Source organism: Meles meles, chromosome 6 (genome assembly GCF_922984935.1).
Source record: "Meles meles chromosome 6, mMelMel3.1 paternal haplotype, whole genome shotgun sequence".
Classification (NCBI taxonomy): Eukaryota; Metazoa; Chordata; class Mammalia; order Carnivora; family Mustelidae; genus Meles; species Meles meles.
This window is the reverse complement of record NC_060071.1, coordinates 126,809,651-126,828,678: the sequence shown is the minus strand read 5'-3', so window position 1 is coordinate 126,828,678 and position 19,028 is coordinate 126,809,651. Positions and strand designations below refer to the sequence as shown.

At 37.8% G+C, this 19,028-nt stretch overlaps 1 long non-coding RNA gene across 1 annotated transcript in view; it reads right to left on the bottom strand.

The window, feature by feature from the left end:
- Nucleotides 1-1,113: 1,113 nt before the first annotated feature.
- Nucleotides 1,114-19,028, bottom strand: part of LOC123944811 — a 31,849-nt gene continuing 13,934 nt past the window's right edge. Inside the window, exons 2-4 of the long non-coding RNA XR_006818848.1 lie at nt 4,528-4,705; nt 3,721-3,888; nt 1,114-2,830 (exon numbers count right to left, since the gene is read on the bottom strand). This is a non-coding gene — a long non-coding RNA (uncharacterized LOC123944811). The remainder of the gene's footprint in view (nt 2,831-3,720; nt 3,889-4,527; nt 4,706-19,028) is intronic.

The following is a 19,028-nucleotide window of genomic DNA, read 5'->3' as shown; positions in this document are numbered from 1 at the left end:
TCCCCAGACGACTCCACTCCGGTTACTGTCAGTTTCTTCTCTGTAGTTACAGTCTGTGTCTTTGTTTGTTCCTTTTTTTTTTCCTTTGTCTTGTATCTTAAATTCCACATATGAACGAAATCATATGGTATCTGTCTTTCTTTGACTAATGTAATTCTCTTAGTGTTATATTCTCTAGGTCCATCCATGTTGTTATAAAAGACAAAATTTTGTTCTTTTTAATGTCTGCATAATAGTCCACTATAGATACACACACACACAGGTATATATGTATGTATACATATACATACACATATATATAAAACATTATATATGGTGATATATATAGTTATCAATTTATATGCTATTTTATATACATATACATATACATATAGCTATATATATGCTATTGTAAATAATGTTGCAATAAACATAATGGTGCATGTATCTCTTTGAATTAGTGTTTTTGTTTTCTTTAGGTAAATACCCAGTAGTACAAACACATTATCTTAAAACCAAACCTAGCTAACCAGTGTTTCCCTAAGTCACCTGTAGCAACCAGGAAAATCACAAGGGTTAAAAGATCCCTTTACCAGAACTCGAAGTCACAGCTTTATATAAATATCATAGCCTTTCTAGCCGTAACTCAAGGAAAAAAATAGCACTATTTCATGGGAACTAGTAGCATGCTAGAAACATGAACTGTTTGACCTTAGAAGTACTTTGATCAAAATATATTTATTTTTCAATTCAAACAATGATGATACAGTTGATAAATTCTCTTAGTTGAAAATGATGGAAGAAAAATCATTAAATCCTAGAGGGGTCATTAAAAGCCAGAGCATACAAGTCTGAGATTAGAAAGTCAAAGTGAGACAATAAACTATCAATAAAATGCACTGGAGGGGCATCTGGGTAGCTCAGTGGGTTAAGCCTCTGCCTTTGGCTCCAGTCATGATCTCAGGATTGTAGGATCGAGCCCAGCATCGGGCTCTCTGCTCAGCAGGGAGCCTGCTTCCCCCTCTCTCTGCCTGCCTCTCTGCCTACTTGTGATCTCTGTCTGTCAAATAAATAAATAAAATCTTAAAAAAAAAGAAAGAAAGAAAATGCAATAGAATTTAGTCTTGTACCACTTCTTTCGGAGTGGGAAATTAGAAACTCAAGGCCGTCCTATCATAGGATGCCCTCTTAGGTGCCACTGGAGATAATATCCTCATTGACAGAATCCGCAGTCCATAACACCCTCACCATGGAGCCTCTGCCATACTGTTGTACGAGGCCTATATTTGACATCGTTTTATAAAGTAGACAACTTTATAATGCGTCCCATAGCATTTCTGCCATAAATCGTGTACAGTTATTGTGTAAATCCAAAACAGATCCTCCTCACACTTGGGTCCTACTGATTAGAATCTGTTCAGCATGCATGGGTTTACCTTTGGAAATTTGTCATAAACTTTTATTTTGCCTTCTCGTATCATTGTGCTATCTTTACTCTTTTAGTCTAATGGTTAAGAACTTTTTTGTTTGTTTGTTACCAATAAGAGGACACCAAACTACTGATTTCAGTAAATAATAAGGACATGTATTTTTCATGCATGACAGGAAACTGGAGGTCAGTTTTGCCAGGATTGGCTCAAGTCTCACTGCTGCTTCCGAAGACCCAACCAGCTTCTGTTCCTCGTCCCTGTTATTCACAGCATGTGTTAATCTCAATCTCAGACACGAGAGATGTACAAAAGCTTCCTAAAACATGCAAGGTGACTAATGTTTTTGAATATTATTAAATAATCTATAGTCAAATGAAGTAACAAAGGCTAAGTAAGGAAGATCAGTATCATCAATAGCATAAAATGGCAGTATGACTTGGAGAAAGCTATTTAACCTTCCTAGAACTCTACTTGCTTATCTCCAAAATGAGCGTAAAAGTTCTTAAATCATCACTAAATGCCTCACTCCACACCTGTCACGTTTCAAACATGTAATAAATAAATAAGCAAACACATACTGAATGTATAAAGAAATACCTAGTTAAATGATATGCATTTTAGTTATTTAATCTTATAATCTTGCATATAATGAGACAGTCTTTGGTTTCCATGCAAAGTTTAAATTCATGAAATTTCAAATGGGAAAAAGGAGGATTTTCCTGACTTGGCCATAGATACCGGCCCTTCCTGTACTGATGTTAGGTGGCTTATCCAGGCATGCCTATATGTGAATAAGCCTAGTGTTGATCCGCTTCCAGTTTACCTAAACCTGTCTGAAAGTTGGATCCAGACAGCTGAGTCATTCTCTAACAATTGCCAACTGGTGATGACTTCCCAAAGCCAGACAGTCCACCTCCCTGGTTCTTCTTCTTCTTCTCCCCCCCACCCCCCCATCAAGGTTCATAAAGCAGATTCATTATTTTCCATCCATGGTGTCATAAAACAGTGATTCCAAAAACTGGGAAGGTAAGTGATTTCTTGGAAGTGAAAACTATAAGGCGGAGGCTGGAAGAAAGACCTAATTATGGGTAGAGGATCTCAGAGGCACAGGAGACCAGGAAGCATACTACCAATAGTCAGAGAAGTTCTCCCTGACTGCTGGGATTGTTGTCGTGATTTAAGGAGAACAACAAAAGGACTCCACAGTGAGAGACCAAATGACACTTGCCCAGATTCATGCTAGCACTTACTTGAATTTCCTCACACACAATTCCTTCCCCATGGCCCTACTCATCTTTTCTTGGAGACAAATGTAGGTTCAGTTTCCCCAGGCTTCAGTCAGACAACCCAGCTGCCAGAAATGTGCTGGCTGATGATCTTTCTGGAGCTACTTCTCTGCTACTTACTTGCATCTGTCAGATCTGGAAAAGGAAGGAAGAACAGAAGACCCATGTTGTGAAAAGCCAGGCTATAAGCTCTGTGAAAAACCGGCAACTAATGGTAATGCTCAAGCACTGTTAGCATTAATTAGATTTCTATGTTGTAACATTTGCCAATTATTAACTATAGTTTCACTTTGCCTCTCTTTACTTTGTTTTTATAATATTGACCAAAAAGTATTACTTCAATGAGTTCTTTTTCAGTATTTATGAAAATGTGGCCTACCAGGGACATTTTATAAATAGCAAATAATTAATGTTTTGTCTAATTTGCCTGCAAAACTAGTGGTAAGATACTATTAAGGCCAATACATTACTTAGTTTATCTAGACCATAACAGCAGTTAAAAAAATAGAATCTCTAGCCATATTAAAGAAGATAAAATGATAGTTTCATGTGAGGTTTACACAAACATGTAGAGATAATGGAAGTTATATTGAATATTGGCAGACTTGTGAAAGGAAATGGAAATTTGTGAAAGTGAATTACTATAAGTTGTTAACCATAATTCAATATTTACTTGCAGACTCTCAGAAAAGTAGTTCACTGTTCATTTTATGCGATGAGTTGTTAATATTACATGAAATAACAAATTGGCACCATAACTAAACAGAGTCTCTGGGCAGTTATCATAACAAGAACGAGGGAGATCTAAGCATGGGAGTTGGGTTTTTTACTGGCAAATGGATTATTCTGTACAACGTGAAGTCTGTCATTACTGCTTTCTGATCAGAGATGCTTCAGGGTCAATTTTAAATGTCTTCATTACACAAATCTTATTTATTATAATTGTGGGTGAGATTAAACTTGTTAGAATGAGAGCCTATTATATCATTCTGCTATTTTTAAAACCTTAGGAATTTCACACTTACCCAAATGAAGGACTGATATGTGGCCCTACAACCACTCCAGTTATGGCAGAGCCATTCCAACAACATTCTTGTCATGCTTGAAGCTGAAGGCATGCCCAGACAAATGTTCCCCTGTTCTCTATTCCCTCCAGTTTCTGGTGTTAGGTACTAATCGAGCCCTGGATCACCCTGCAGAAAATAAAGTCAGATAAAATAAAATAAAATCCACAGAATATGCCTATGAAGTTTCTGTTGATGCCGTGCTGGAGGCCGAAAGACATATTAATGAGTGGCACTCTGAATGGGAGCTGAAGTCATTTATTTAAAATGGCAATGAGACAACCTCTTAAAAAGCTCCAGTGGGGTGAACAGAGGATAATTTGGCCAACGGCCCCTACAAAGGGCTTCAAACTTAGACTTTTATCATTATTTCCAAATGATGTTCTACTTTGTTATGAATCGAACTGTATCTCCCTAAAAATTCGTATGTTGAAGTTCCAACTCTTCAGTGTGATTGTATTTAGAAACAGCGTCTCTAGGGAGTAATTAAAGTTACGTTAGGTCATAAGGATGGGATCCTAATCCTTGGATCTTGTGTCCTTCGAAGAAAAGGGACAGCAGGAGTATGCCCATACAGGAAAGACCATGTGAGGACACAGCAAAAAGGTGGCCATCTGCAAACCATGAAGAGAGGTCATACCAGAAACCGACCCCAATGGCACTTTGATCTTGGACTTCCAGCCTCCAAAACTGCTAGAAAATAAATTTCTGTTGTTTAAGGCCCCTTGTAGTATTCTGTTACGGCATCCCGGGCAGACTAATACATACCTGTTATCACACAGTTTAATCTGAACTATTAAAAGATGTTTGTCATTCTCCCAATGCTTATCCATTTATAAAGCCACCTTGCCTGAAGTCAATAACAACAGCAGAATCTCCTGAACTCTTTTTCTTGATAGGCACTGTTCCATGCATTTTCATTTTGTAAAATAATTCATATTATTACCTGTTTTACAGATAAGAAAAGGAGTAGAAGACAGTATAAGTAACTGATCTAAAATTGAATAACATACTCAGAACACTGTAACTAGTAAAGTGAGCTACAGAAAAGCTTGTTTAAAAATCCTGTTATTATCGGGGTGGGGGGGAAGCACAGGTGTATCACTGTGCATTTGTGTGTTTAAAGGTATTTCTTTAACAAATGTGAAAAATTTAAACTTTCCACAATTAAAGAAAGCTTTTTAGTCATAAATTTTATAATGTAAAAGCTACTATAAGCTTATTTTTAACTTGTCAGCAAGTAAAAATCTAACTAATGTTGATCTTTCTCTGACAGCACTTGCTTGGAAGCTTCCATAGCTTTGATTAATATTTAAACACCAGGGCTTTCGAAGCAAATTTACAAGCTGAAATTACTAAAGCTACAATAAATACAGAAACATGTTACTACTTTATTTTCTACATGAGCTAAAAAGAGCAGCCATCAGGAATGAGCAGGTACCAGAAGGAGGAACTTTGTTTTCAGTTTGTTTTTTCATTGACCATTAGAAATGCACACTGTAAGGAGGGACTTAGGGTGGTTTTGTTTCCTAGCTCTGGAGCTAGACTGGATGTGAATACTGGCTCCACCATTTCCTGGCTGTGAGACACTGGACAAGTTATTTCTTCTTTCTGTCCCTTAGTTTCCTCATCTGTGAAATGGGGCAGTGACAGTATCTCTTTCATAGGAATTTTATACACCTTAAATGAGTTACAACAGATAAACTGCCAAGAAGAGTGCCTAGCATATAACAAATATTCCATATGTGCTGGTGTTTAATTCTTCCTTTAAAAATAAACAATGAAGTCAAGCTTCTATAATATTCAGACATTAATTCAACAAATATTCATTCATTCAATAAATATTTATGAAGTCCATACGATGGCCAGGAATTGGCTCTAAGGAGTTGAATAATTTGAGGGACCTGTTGTCTAAAGTCTAGCATTATAGTGGGAAGGACAGATGCATACATTTCAGGTAGATGCTGCCTGCTGAGCTATCTGTTAGAACATGGACCTAGGAACTCATAGGGAGTTCTGGGAAGGGCTTTCTGGAAGGAGTACTGCTGGAGTTGATTTTGCCACTTTAAGGCTCACTTAGAAGAAGATATGGAGACAGCCATTCTATTTTTTTTTTTTTAAATCACATACAAAGTATTATTTGTTTCAGGGGTACAGGTTTGTCATTCATCAGTCTTACACAATTCACAGCTCTCACCATAGCACATACCCTTCCCAATGTCCATCACCCAGCTGCCCCATCTCTCTTACCCCCCTCCCCTCCAGCAACCCCCAGTTTATTTCCTGAGATTAAGATTCTCTTATGGTTTGTTTCCCTTTCTGGTTTCATCTTGTTTCATTTTCCCCTCCCTTCCTCTATGGTCCTCTGACCACCGCTATTCAACATAGTACAAGACAGCCATTTTCAACAGAGGAAGCAGAACGGCAAACACAGAAAGGCCTGAGGAGTTTGGGAAACTCACCACAGGTGTGAATTGCTTATAAAGCATAGGTAAAGGGACCATGAGGAAATCAAGCTGAGAAGTGAACACTGACCCCATAACTTCTCCCAATTTCTACTTTTCTGCAACACCCTGATGGTCCCTTTCATTGAGGACCAATAACTCAGTTCTGACTACATGTGGGGAAGAAAAAAATGCATGATGACACTCTTGCCTCGTTGTCCAAATCGGGGCAACAATCCAATAAATAACCAGGTCAGAGTCATCTCGGTCTAAGGGATGTGGTTACTTGGACATGTTCCAAAGCACACTAATACTGGAGTGCACTCATCTCATCTACAGATGTAAGTATTTTAATGGGCAGCGCAAAGATGGCTAGACAAGTGTGAGTCCAGAGAGCACCATAATATATTTAAAATTAAAGCTCAATATTAAGTGGCCCCATGAAATGTAATAAAATTTCACATCTGGCTACAGAGTACACATTGTCTAAATGAGGGAGATGAGAAATTGCAAACTAAGTGTGAAAACAGCTTCAATTAATGACGGCTATTTATGACCTAGCCTGTTCTTTTGATGCATACAAAATTATTGAGCTCACGGCACACAAAAGCCTGAAAAACCACAGAAAGATTTGGGATGGGAGAAATATTTAATCATGCCAGTTTTATTGCAGGTCGGCGAGGCCATATCTTTAGGTAGGCCTAAATCAACAATATTAAAATGAATAATTTACCCTGTTCTGACTTGAAGCCGACGGACTGTTTTATGCCGAAGGAAGAAAAACACTGAGCTTTGTAACTCTTCACCCTGATTGCTTGTAATGCTCATCGATCTAAAACAAGCAGTGCATAAATCTGTTCTTTAGCAACAGACGCAACTGAGGTGTCGATTAAAAATGACCGAGCAGAAATTGGAACGTGATTACCAAATCCATAGTACTGAACACCATTCACTGACTCATACACAGCTACTTCATTGAGAATGAACTAGATAAAGTTTTCTTACAAAAACTTGACTTGTAAGGGACATTTTATAAGATAATTGTGAGACATGGTTTTTTCTTTTCTGAGATAAAAAGATGAGTTTCTGATAGTCTTAAGAATTCAAACCATGTCCCTTCTAATTTTTCTTTTGTCCCTTAATGAACAAAGAGCACACAGTCAAATTTCATTTGCCAGTTCTGTTGACAGTTTGGACAATGAACTATGTTCTCCTCATGTTCCTTTAATGTTACAGAAGCTCAGTTCAAGAAAGCAAGCTTATGTTCTTTTTTTCTTTTTTAACATTTTATTTATTTAGCAGAGAGAGACACAGCAAGAGAGGGAACACAAGCAGAGGGATTGGGAGAGGGAGAAGAAGGCTTCCCGCCAAGCAGGGAGCCCAATGCAGGGCTGAATCCCAGGACCTTGGGATCATGACCTGAGCCAAAGGCAGAGGCTTAAAGCACCCAGGTGGCACTTAAGGTGCCCACCCAGGCACCCCAAGCTTATGTTCCTAAAGGGGATATAAGTTACTCTAATAAGTTACTCTAATGTTACTCTTTAGGACTGAAGGGGAAATAAGTTACTCTAATGTTAATCTTTAGGACCAAAGGGTAACAGCAAATGATATGAGTTCTATAGTCAATGACTGCTTACCAGAAGCCATTGCAGCATAATAGTTCCTCTTCTTCTATAGAACAGGAAGCTGAGACATGGAGCATCTTAGCCGCTAAGGCACTTGCCAGAATAAGCCTCCAATTAGATCTCAGTCTGAAGGGCTCTGTGGTTCTCACTAGTGCAATGTACCAAATATTTATTGCTCTCTACCTTCCAGGCACATGGTAGGTAGGTACTTCCTTGTTCCTTTGTAGTTGAATGGGATCATGGGTCTAGTAGTAGCCAATAAGTTGCAAGCACAGAGACACACACCCTCTCCTGTATGTAAGTGTTGGAGCAAGACTCCAGAATTCTCTTTCCCTTGGCTCGTGCAATTGACAAGGTTCTAGCTAGCGGCTTCACAGTCAACCAGAGTCCCAGGGAGTCCTCAGATAATCTTGAGAGCAGCACTGGAACAAAACACACTTCTCTTGTTTATACCATCTGGGATTTGGGAGCTGGTTGGTTTCCATAGCCCAGCTTCATCTATCCTGATGGATGGAGACCACAAAGCCTCTTCTCCATAAAGGAACCCATAAACTAGGGATATCATCATAAAATGAAGTCACAAGGAACAGAGATAAAGCTTCATGATGAAATGGGGATGAGATTGGGGCAATAAAGAAAGAGAAAACCAACCCGAGAAGAGCAATTTGGAATCTCAAGTATAAACCAAGTGTAGAGACTAAATTCACTTGGCAGTTTTGGAAGACCACATAGAAACTTCCCAAAGAATTCAAAGTGAGTGTCAGAAAGCAATTGAAACTTAAGAAATAGTGAGCTTCAGAGTGGCAATGGTAAAATAGGAACTTACTCAAAATATCTCTTCTCAATATAAAAAGACCCATTTATAGATAACTCTACACTTTTATGACCATAACATCATTGTTGGAAATACTGTATAATGCTGGTACCTCGACAATCCTCAGGATGAGAAGATATTATTACACTCTCTTTTCTAATTCTTTGCACATGTTTCTAAAACAGTATTTTTGATAATAAACCAAACACATGTGCTGTCTTAGGAGCCCTCATTGGGTTATAAACCCTCTGGAAGAAAACTTGAAAGGGAGAATGCTAGCTTAAAAATATCATCTCATCCCAACATGTGCCCAACATAGCTTTCAAAGAATGATTTGGGGAAACTCGGAGAGCATTTGTGTTGGACTTTGTATATCCATTTAGGGGCCTGGATGTCTTTGCATTGACTATTGGGAACCAGTGAAGAGCCATATACCTGAGATAATGATCAGTGGGAAGGCAGCTTTGGGGAAATTATACAGGGCCTTCTGCAATTCCTGACTGAATTTAATCAAGCTTTTAGATGTTATGAGAATGGTTCTAGAGAATATGGTTAAAGGGAGAAAAAAAAAAATAAGAACTAAGTTGCCCCCCCCCCACTTGCCTTGTCAATGGAGTGTATTAGCAGAGAGGAAAGATTATATATTTCTCTTCTAGTAACCAATTCTATCTTGCTATTACTACTGTTTTTTTTTTTTTTTTTTTGATACTTATTCTCGCAATATCTGGAGGCTTCCCCTTTACTGTGAGTTCTTCCCTTGAAGCTCTAGGTTAGATTAGGTTCCCTTACCTGGGGCTCCCATTAACTCCATACATTGCACTATCAGTCTATCTGGCACAATGCATTATAATTTCTAAGTACGTCTGTGTCTGACTCTTCCACAAGACTGAGAGACTTCTGACAGAAGGGACCTTCTAATGTTCACTGTTGTGTCCCTAGGACTCAGGACAGAGACAGACATGGAGTAGCTCAAAGCAAGTTCATTAAATTAAAAAAAAATCAACAAATGAATAAACTTGAAACTAAATGATATAACTGTTGGGAAGGTTGCATATTACTTCACCGTTTTACAAATAAACTTCAGTTAGAGTCCCATCTTCTTACATCATCAGATTGTTGCAAATGTCTTACTATATAATATCACATTCTCATCTTTGTACCTGTTACTCGTTCCAAGATCATCTCATTTAACAACATTATACTATTGTTTTTGTTTTTTTAGATGAAAAACTAAAGCTCAGATTGATTAGGTGCTATAAGAGAAACAGTCCTTTAGGAGTAAAGGGCATGCTTCTAATTAGATGACCTTATTATAATACCAGTAAACTTGATGACTCTGAAGTGTGAGCAATATTTCCCTACTGCTTGCAGTTCTAAATAATTCACAATAGCATTCATAGGAACTCACAGAGTTAAACGTATTCTCATGACAGAGACATCCTAAATGGAATTTTGTAACTAAGTTGTAGTATTATCTCTTAGAGCAAAAATTTGGAATGTAGACTACATGGGTTCAAATTCCAGCTCTACATAACCTATGGCAATATGTCTATATCTCAATTTCTTCATTTGCAATATGATTGCACATGATTATTGGAGGCTTAAGTTATTGAATAACTATAAAGTTCTTAGGGCATGGGTTATCCCAGAGCTAATGCTTAATAGATATTATTTCTACCCTCATTGGAACTACTTGAGTCAACTGTTAGACCATTATCATCAATGTTACTAAAAACAGAATAGAAAAATTCCATTTTTCTATAAATTTTTCTATATATTACTATAGGATTAGAGACTGTGGCTTTAGCATGGAAGACCCTTCATGGTCTAGAGGGCCATGCATGACCTGGCACGTCCTTGCCTGGTCTCTGAGCTTCACCCACCTTGAATGTGCTCTTTGGCTGTGTTGTTATGTCCGCATATTCCTATAAAGAGGAATGCCTCCAGGCATTTCCAGCTTTTGCACAGCTGCTCATTCTGCATACAGTGTAGTCTCCTCTTCACTTGTTGTCCTTTTCCCTGAAAAACTCCTTCCATAACTTTAGGATTCAACTAAAACTCATCTACTCTGAAAAGACTCCCATGTACCCCTTGCAGCCAAACCTGGCTAAGAGCCCCTTCTAAGTGCTCCAACAGATGCTGCACCTACCCCTGTGATCATGCTTATTGATCTGAGTTTGCCCTGTGCTTGCCTGCCTTGTCCAGTGAACACAGAGCAAACTAACCAGGGGCAGGAGAGGAGTCCCTTCACCTTTTATTTGTCGTATCTGGCATCACATCAGGAACATCAGAACCCTTAATAAATGGGTGCTGAGTGAATAAACAGGTGAGAAGTATCTTTCAGGTAGACTGGAGTTTGTCTGCTCAGTTGCTTAGAACAGTACTTCCCAAGCATTTTCAAATCAGGACATATAACTAGTTCCAGGAAAAAAGAAGGAAAAAAAAAAAAAAAGGATGGGCAGTTTGTCCACTGGAGCCTAATAGCACAGGTCTCAACCAGCCTGGACTACTGAAAGAGCACTCATCCACCACACCTAAACATGGAGGAGTACCCCCTCTCCCCAAAATAAGAAGATGTGGCTCAGAATACAGAATATGACAGCTCATCCTTCCACTTTTTCAGCCATTTTCACTCTGTCTTCTTCAGGCAACCCCCATGATTTAAAGGTGATATTCTGCATTAATAACTGTGAAGGTGGCATGTTTGGTATCGTTGTTTGGAGCAATCAAGATACGGAGTCTAGCACCCTCTCTGTTTTCTAGAGATGAGCACTAATAATATACCCTTGTCAAGTAGCAAGGTTTGTTTCTTAATTTTCCTTATAAAAATGAGCTGCTAAGACCTGTTCTAGCTACATCACGAAGATATTTCCAGGATAATACAATTTGCTACCGACAAATTCAAAGTGAGATAAATAAAATTCTATATGAATATAGTAATGAATTGCAAATATATAATCCTAGCATGTGAAATGATGGTATCCATCACAAGTAGGTGGACTATATAATTTATTATATAAACCAGGACATAAGTGAGAGTGAAATAAGATACCATTAAGAAACACAACAAGATGACAGGCAATCATCAATAGGCAACCACCAGGACTTTATCAAGAATACCATCACCCAAATTACAATGGATGTTCTAGAAGATTCTAGAATTTGAAATGTTTTTTTTTTAGTGACATCAACATGTTTGTCTTTACACTATTGCAATACTCCATTTATATTTGGGGCATTTATCACCTTTTGAAGGGAACAACCTCCCCCCCCCCCCCCGCCACCACGCTGCAGTTGAAACATAGGATGGCAACTTGGCCCTGTCCCCTGTCAATCAGACATTCTCAACCCAGACCAGGAGCACAGGAAGCTGAGGATACTCAATATCCTTGCAGATAAGTATGGTGGCAGCCATAATAGCTACACTCAGTTTCCAGAGGACCAATGATAGTGGTTTCAGCAGCAAGTTCTGATTGGTTCAGTGGTACAAGGTGGTAAAGTCCATGCCCAAAGATGGTGGAATGCTGTCTTCAAGGGGCCAGCACCCCAGGCTGTGCTCCCCAGCACTACCAATGTTGTTTTTTTCTTCCTTAACTTCCAAGACCAGGTCCATGGCCATCCCCAAGGATCTGGGAACCACATTTAACCTGCACCCTTCAATGCATTTCTTTTCTGCTTACATTAGCCAGAGACAGTTTCTTCTGAAAGCTAGATGCACCCTAATAAACTAAAATCAAACTACACCGATGAAGCAACCAAGGAACTGTAAATCATTTGCTTGCTTACAACCACATCACTAGAAAGAGAATCCAAGCTAGAGGCCAGATCTACCGCTCCCAGTCTAGAGAGCTTTGTAACTCCACACACTGAAGATACCCAATAAACACTAGTTTAATTTGCTATTTTTGTGTGTTCTGTTATATATTTTAAATTGATGCTTTCTACAGGGCCACACTTTGAAACAGGTGATTGATGCAAGCACTCTTGCGTGGAATGGTGCAATTATTCCACAACAATTAGGGAAACTCTGTAAACTATTGTCCGAAAACTAAGAAAAAACAAAATCTGGGAAACGCCTTTTACAACCTTTGTTCTTCAGAAATGACAGAATATATTTATCTTAGAAAATAAAAGCTAAAATGAAGAAATATGTTGAAAAGAGAATGGTGTGAATATTAAATGGACAAACATCCAGATCTTCTCTACATGGGATATCAGAAATACATTTTATGATAATGTGGTTTGATTAATGAAAATTAACAAACTATGGGTATTTACTTTTTTGGAAAGAAACACCACTGGAATGGATATTCTTTCCTGTCCTTTAAAAATGCACCTTTGCTGTGATGTTTTTAGACAATTTATTATGGGTGAATCTGTTTCTCTTTACTCTATCTACCAAGATTGCATGCCATTCCAAAGGAATAATTTTAATGTCTATTTGATGTTGTCTATAACACTACATCTTCATTTCTTGTTTACTCTTTTCCTTCCTAGGTATCAAATATGCTGGCCGTTTCACAAACTGTTGCCAAAATAATCCTAACAGCCCAGAGCAATGAGTATGTAGAAATGCATTTCTTGGTGCAGCTCCCCTCACTTCACCTGGCTTAGCTTTGCAAAGACCCTTAAAGGATCTGAATCAGCTTTTAAAACCAAGAAGGCCACTCTTAAGTCCAGAACATCTGCCCCAGCTGCATTTCCCATTTTGGCCCTGGGCTCCAGGAAGTACTTGAGTCCACAAAGCTGCCAGGACATATATTCACAGACTTGGAACTTGAGTTACCCTGGAACAGCGACCATAGAAGTCTCCTTAGACTTCTAAAATCCTCAGTATCAGCAAAATGGAGAACACACAGCCATTAAACAAATTAGTCTGAAATCTGTTTGGAGACCACAAGTGGTTGTCACACATCTGGAAAAAAGAGTGCAGGGTGGGCTGGGTAGGGAAGGGGAGCCTAAGAAAAGGAAAATATTAATTGAGCAGATCAAGGAAAAGGAGAATAGAAAAATATCGGACTGAATGTAGACACAAAGTTGTTAGCGGATATTGCTTTGTTTGCAATGGAGAGCACAGGCTCCTGCCAGAGAAGACCTGTTCCAAGACACAGCTGTTTTTTTTTTTTTTTTTTTTTTTTTTTTTTTTTTTTTTTTTTTTTTTAAAGATTTTATTTATTTATTTGACAGAGAGAGAGGTCACAAGTAGGCAGAGAGGCAGGCAGAGAGAGAGGAGGAAGCAGGCTCCCCGCGGAGCAGAGAGCCCGATGTGGGGCTTGATCCCAGGACCCTGAGATCATGACCTGAGCCGAAGGCAGCGGCTTAATCCACTGAGCCACCCAGGCGCCCCGACACAGCTGTTTTGAGTGTGCTTGCCTGTTCCGACCCATTTCCTGCTTCCCTCTCACTCCCACCAAACATTGTACTTGACACCAGCATGCCTGCTTCTGTTACCGGTATTGCAGCCAGGTTGAAATCACCTTAGCACTGCCCAAGGACATCTCTTCCTGCTCTGCTTCTTCTGGGCCCCAGAACCTCAACTATTGTTAATCAGTTGGCTCTAGCTTAGACAATGTTGTCCTTTTGCTTAGCCAAGCTTTGTAACTTAGCTTCCACTGATGAGCAGAATGGAGCAGTCGGAGAGCACGTGGATTTTAGAGTGAAACTTACTACATTTGAATTCAAGTTCATCCCTTATATGTTTATTTACTTTATCTATCTGGGCCTCAGTTTTCTTATCTGTGGAATGGGAATGGTAGTAATAACGTGGTACATTTCCATAAGGTTATTGTGTCTATTCCACAAAGAAACCTACATTAGAGTGGTTAGAATGCTACTGGGTACAGTATTAGCATTACATAAATATTTTCTTTCTTTATCTTCTGTGTGTCCTACAAAGTTTTAGCCTGAATGATTACTTATTATGAATTCAAAAAAATTTTCCATCACAATACCTTCCATTGCTCCGAGTTCATTGTAAATTCACTATCCAAGCATTCATTCTGCCATCATACAGCTCTCAAAATGATACCACCTGACTTAAAAGAAACAACTCTTTTTCTTTCAGCCTGCCCCCTCGGGTTAGTTGATGAGGAATAAGCTGTAGGGAATTTTGGAATAAGACGGAAATGTTTTAAAGGTGGATTGTGTTGATAATTTAATGCTCTTCAAATTTATTAAAAAATCAATGTATTCTGCTCTTACAATGGGTGAATTTTGAGGTATATATATTATACTTCAAGAAAGTTGCAAAATGGAAAAAATGATTGTTTTAAAAAATTTCTCATTTTGTCTTTTAGGGCAAAAGAGGCATAAAACTATAAAAAGTCAGTATGGAAATGGAATGGAAGCAAGTACTACATCACTCTAAACTTTCAGAGTTTTGGGTTTGTTTTGGTATTTGGTTTTGGGGGTTTCTTTTGTGTGGTTTTTTTTTTTTGTTTTTTTTTTTTGGATGGCTCAATTATTTACTTTAGAAATACTAACACATTCCTTGGTTACCAAACATCCAGGGCTTAGGAAATCAGGCAATACTTCTGAAACCCATACCAAGATATTTTCCAGATTGAAGAACAGGGTGAGCAGGGAAGGAATTTGGGGGGTTGTTTTGAGAAATCTGGAACTTGCCACCATTTTGCTGAGTACAAGTACCAAGAAAAAAGCCTTAGGTGTGTCAAAAGAAGTTGAAGGTCTTTTGCATTTTAATGAAAAGATAGACTTAGATCTTATGCATTCAATGAAAATAACCTTAATAAAGGAAACTGTTATTACTAGAAGCAATGTTGTTTTAGCAAAACCTTAACCTCTTTGAATAGTAGCATTTACTTTAATCCAAATGGAGATGACCCATCTGAAAGAAAATATAGAAGAAGAAAAGGAGGATGAAGAGGAAATTCAAATTGCATCACTTAGCAAATGACTAATCAGAGCAATAACCAACTTCCAGTTTTAATTGTGCCAAGAGTTTTCCTTCAAACACCAGTCTCAGGGAACTATTTCAGCAAATCCTTTTTGTATTTGGTATTTCTATTGGCATTTTGGGAAATTCTTGATTCATTCAAAAGATGGCTAATTCTGTCTGCTGAAACGTGCACTAGCGGGGTGGGTAGCTGCTTGTTACCATGAGTGACAGATGCTGGCGGCAAGCCAGAGATTTGAATTATGATAATAATGGCAGTGTATCTGAGTTGGCTTATGCAGGAACTACAGAAAACCTCTGCAGTTGTCATTTGTTTTTAAAAATATCAAAAGAAAGAGATTTAGGGTGTTTTTTAAGAAACCAATGCTTTCATTCATGTTTTTACTCTCATCTTTGAGACAGTATTTTACTGAATAATAAAATAGATCTCTATTTAGCCCCCTGTAAATTGCCACACTACTAGCATCTAATCAAGAAATATACTGCATGACATTCTCCAGGGTTGGAAATTTGTATTTCAAAAGAGTTGAAAGTTGATCCTAAGTACCTGGGGTCCCAGAGGTCTCAGGAGGAGGACCGGGTCAACCCAGTTGTCTGGTCACGACGGGAGGGGGCACAGATAACTTTCCACTGAGAATATGCCAGGCTGTCCAGGTGGCTGCTTTCACTTTATTAAGAGCAGTGATAAAAACAGACCTTGTCTTGGCTAGAAGAAGATTGGCCTCTTCAGACCCGCAGACATGAAGGTACCAAGATTCTGGATTTACTCTAAGTTAATGTTTACCTGAATTATTGATTGCCACGTGGGTTACAAAACAGTTGGTGACTCAGTTTGTGATGATTTTTCTTTGAATTACAAAGCCTGAGCTATAAATCCAAACCTGAGAGGATTTCTTTCATCTTTTCTACTTGTGAAATGTACCTCTTCAATAGAACTGACCCTGGGTCATTTTAAATCAATTACTAATAAATCAGTGGCACTTTCTCTTTCTCTCATTGCACGTGAAAGTACCGTTTTAGGAATTAATTTTGTCTCTGGCTTACCTTTATCTAAGCTGTTTAGCTGTGATGTTCCTTATTTATTTCACAAAATGATAGGGTATTAATTGGATTTTAAGGTGTCTTGAGGTATTGGAGGTTAAACCACACAGTGGGTTAAAATATTTCAAAGACCCAGGCAGATGTTAGCATCAAAACTGAACACCACTATATGGCAAAACGAAGTGTTTAGGATGTTGTAACTTCATTTCATTGATGGCCTTGTAACTTTTTTCAATATAAAATAGTTTAGAGAAGATATGCAATAAAAGACATATTTAGTAAGACAATTCTCATTAAAGAGATTAAAGCCATAAATTAAAAAGTGAGGCAAATAGCTCAACCACTAGGGAAGACTGAAATAATATTATTATCCACTTGACTTTTGCATTGGAACCTTCTGGCAGCTGAGAAAAACAAAGGAAATATAATAAATTATACATTTTTATCTCATAGAAGTTAATATAGCATTTACCTAAAATAAATATTTTCTACTGTCATATTCTGAAACAGAAGTTCAACCTGAGTATGCATCTTAAGCACAATGTATTAAAAAAAAGTCATGTAACACTGTTATGCTGAAAATAAACAAATAAAAAAATAAGATACAAACAAATAAAATAAGGTACAAACAAACAAACAAAAAAGTCATGTATATTCAAGCTATTCATGTGTGTTGATAATGTTAATGCCATTACACTGAAGCACAAATAAGTGAATTAGGGCCTGTGCTAATAAAGTCTATGTGTATAATTTTCTATTTATTTAATTTCATGCAAGGATATAATTAGAATACTTACAAGGCTAAGTAAATAGAATGATCCCAAGATTATCTATAATAGTTATAATTTCTAATGTCAGAATGTTTTATAACATACAATGCAAGGATATTTACTCCAATTGCTACTTGAGGAAGTATCCATAGATTGTAAGGATCAGGGGAGTAGAGAGGGCTAAACATTTGTTTTGAAATGTAAGAAGCAAGACCAATATTCTCTGTAAATTGAAATAGCCACTATGGAAAACAATATGAAATTGCCACAAAACATCAAAAATGAAACTACCATATGACCCAGCATTCTCACTTCTGGGTATATGTCTGAAGGAAATGAAATGACTATCTTGAAGAGATATTTGCACCCTTTTGTTAATTGTAGCATTATTTACGATGGCCAAGACAGAGAAGCAACCTGTGTCTACTGTCAACTGAATGGATTAAAAAATGTGAGATATATGGAATATTACTTGACAGTAGAAAGAAGGGAATCCTGCCATTAGCAACAATTATGAATGAATTTTGTGGGTATGATGCCAAGTGAAATAAATCATACAAAGACATATAATATATGATCTTATTAAATAAATTCTGTCATAGAAACAGAGAGCAGATTGGTTACTGCCTGGACCCTGCCCTGGGCGGTGGGCAAAATGGGTAACCATGGTCAAAGGGTAAAAACTTCTAGGTATAAGACAAATATGTTCTGGGGATATAATGCACAGTACAGTGACCATAGTTAACAATACCGTATTTGTACTCGAAAGTTACTAAGAGAATAAGAAGTTCTCACTACACACACAAAAATTTAACTATGAGATGATGGGTGTGCTAATTAACTTTACCGTGGTAATCATTTTTCAATATATACATTTATAAAATCATTGCGTTGAAAACATTACACAATGTTAATGTCAATTACGTCTCCTTAAAGAACCGATATTCCCATCTGCATAAAGACTTCCCTATACCCAGTTGGAGAGGAAACCTCAAAAGTTTAAAACAGGCAAAATTAGGGGCGCCTGGGTGGCTCAGTGGGTTAAGCCACTGCCTTCGGCTCAGGTCATAATCTCAGGGTCCTGGGATCGAGCCCAGCATCAGGCTCTCTGCTCAGCAGGAAGCCTGCTTCCTCCTCTCTCTCTCTCTGCCTGCCTCTCTGCCTACTTGTGATCTCTCTCTGTGTGTCAAATAAATAAAATCTTAAAAAAAACCAAAAAAAAACAGGCAAAATTAGCCCTTTCTATATTTGTGTCACTTGTAATAAAATGCCTCATGTCTATTTTCTTTTATAAACTATAATATCCTTGAAGACAGAGAGCATGTCTTTTTTTTTTTTTTTTTTTTTTTTTTTTTTTTTTTTTTTTTTTACTTTGAATTTCTGGTACCTAACAAAGGATATAGCCTATGCTAGACATCTAACAGGCATTTGTTGAATTGAGTTTAACCATATTTAAAGCAACTTTTAGTTTCTTTAACCATCTGCAGTATCGCAGAATGGAAAAAAACATCTTGGACAGAATTTTTTAAAAGAAAAGCTCAATTCCTTCACAGTTCTAAAAGGGATAGCTTCCTGATATGCTCACTAATGAAGCTAAGATACAAAGTCTACCCTCAAATAACTGATTAAGTTAATCTCCTGAATAGAATTCTGAAATGT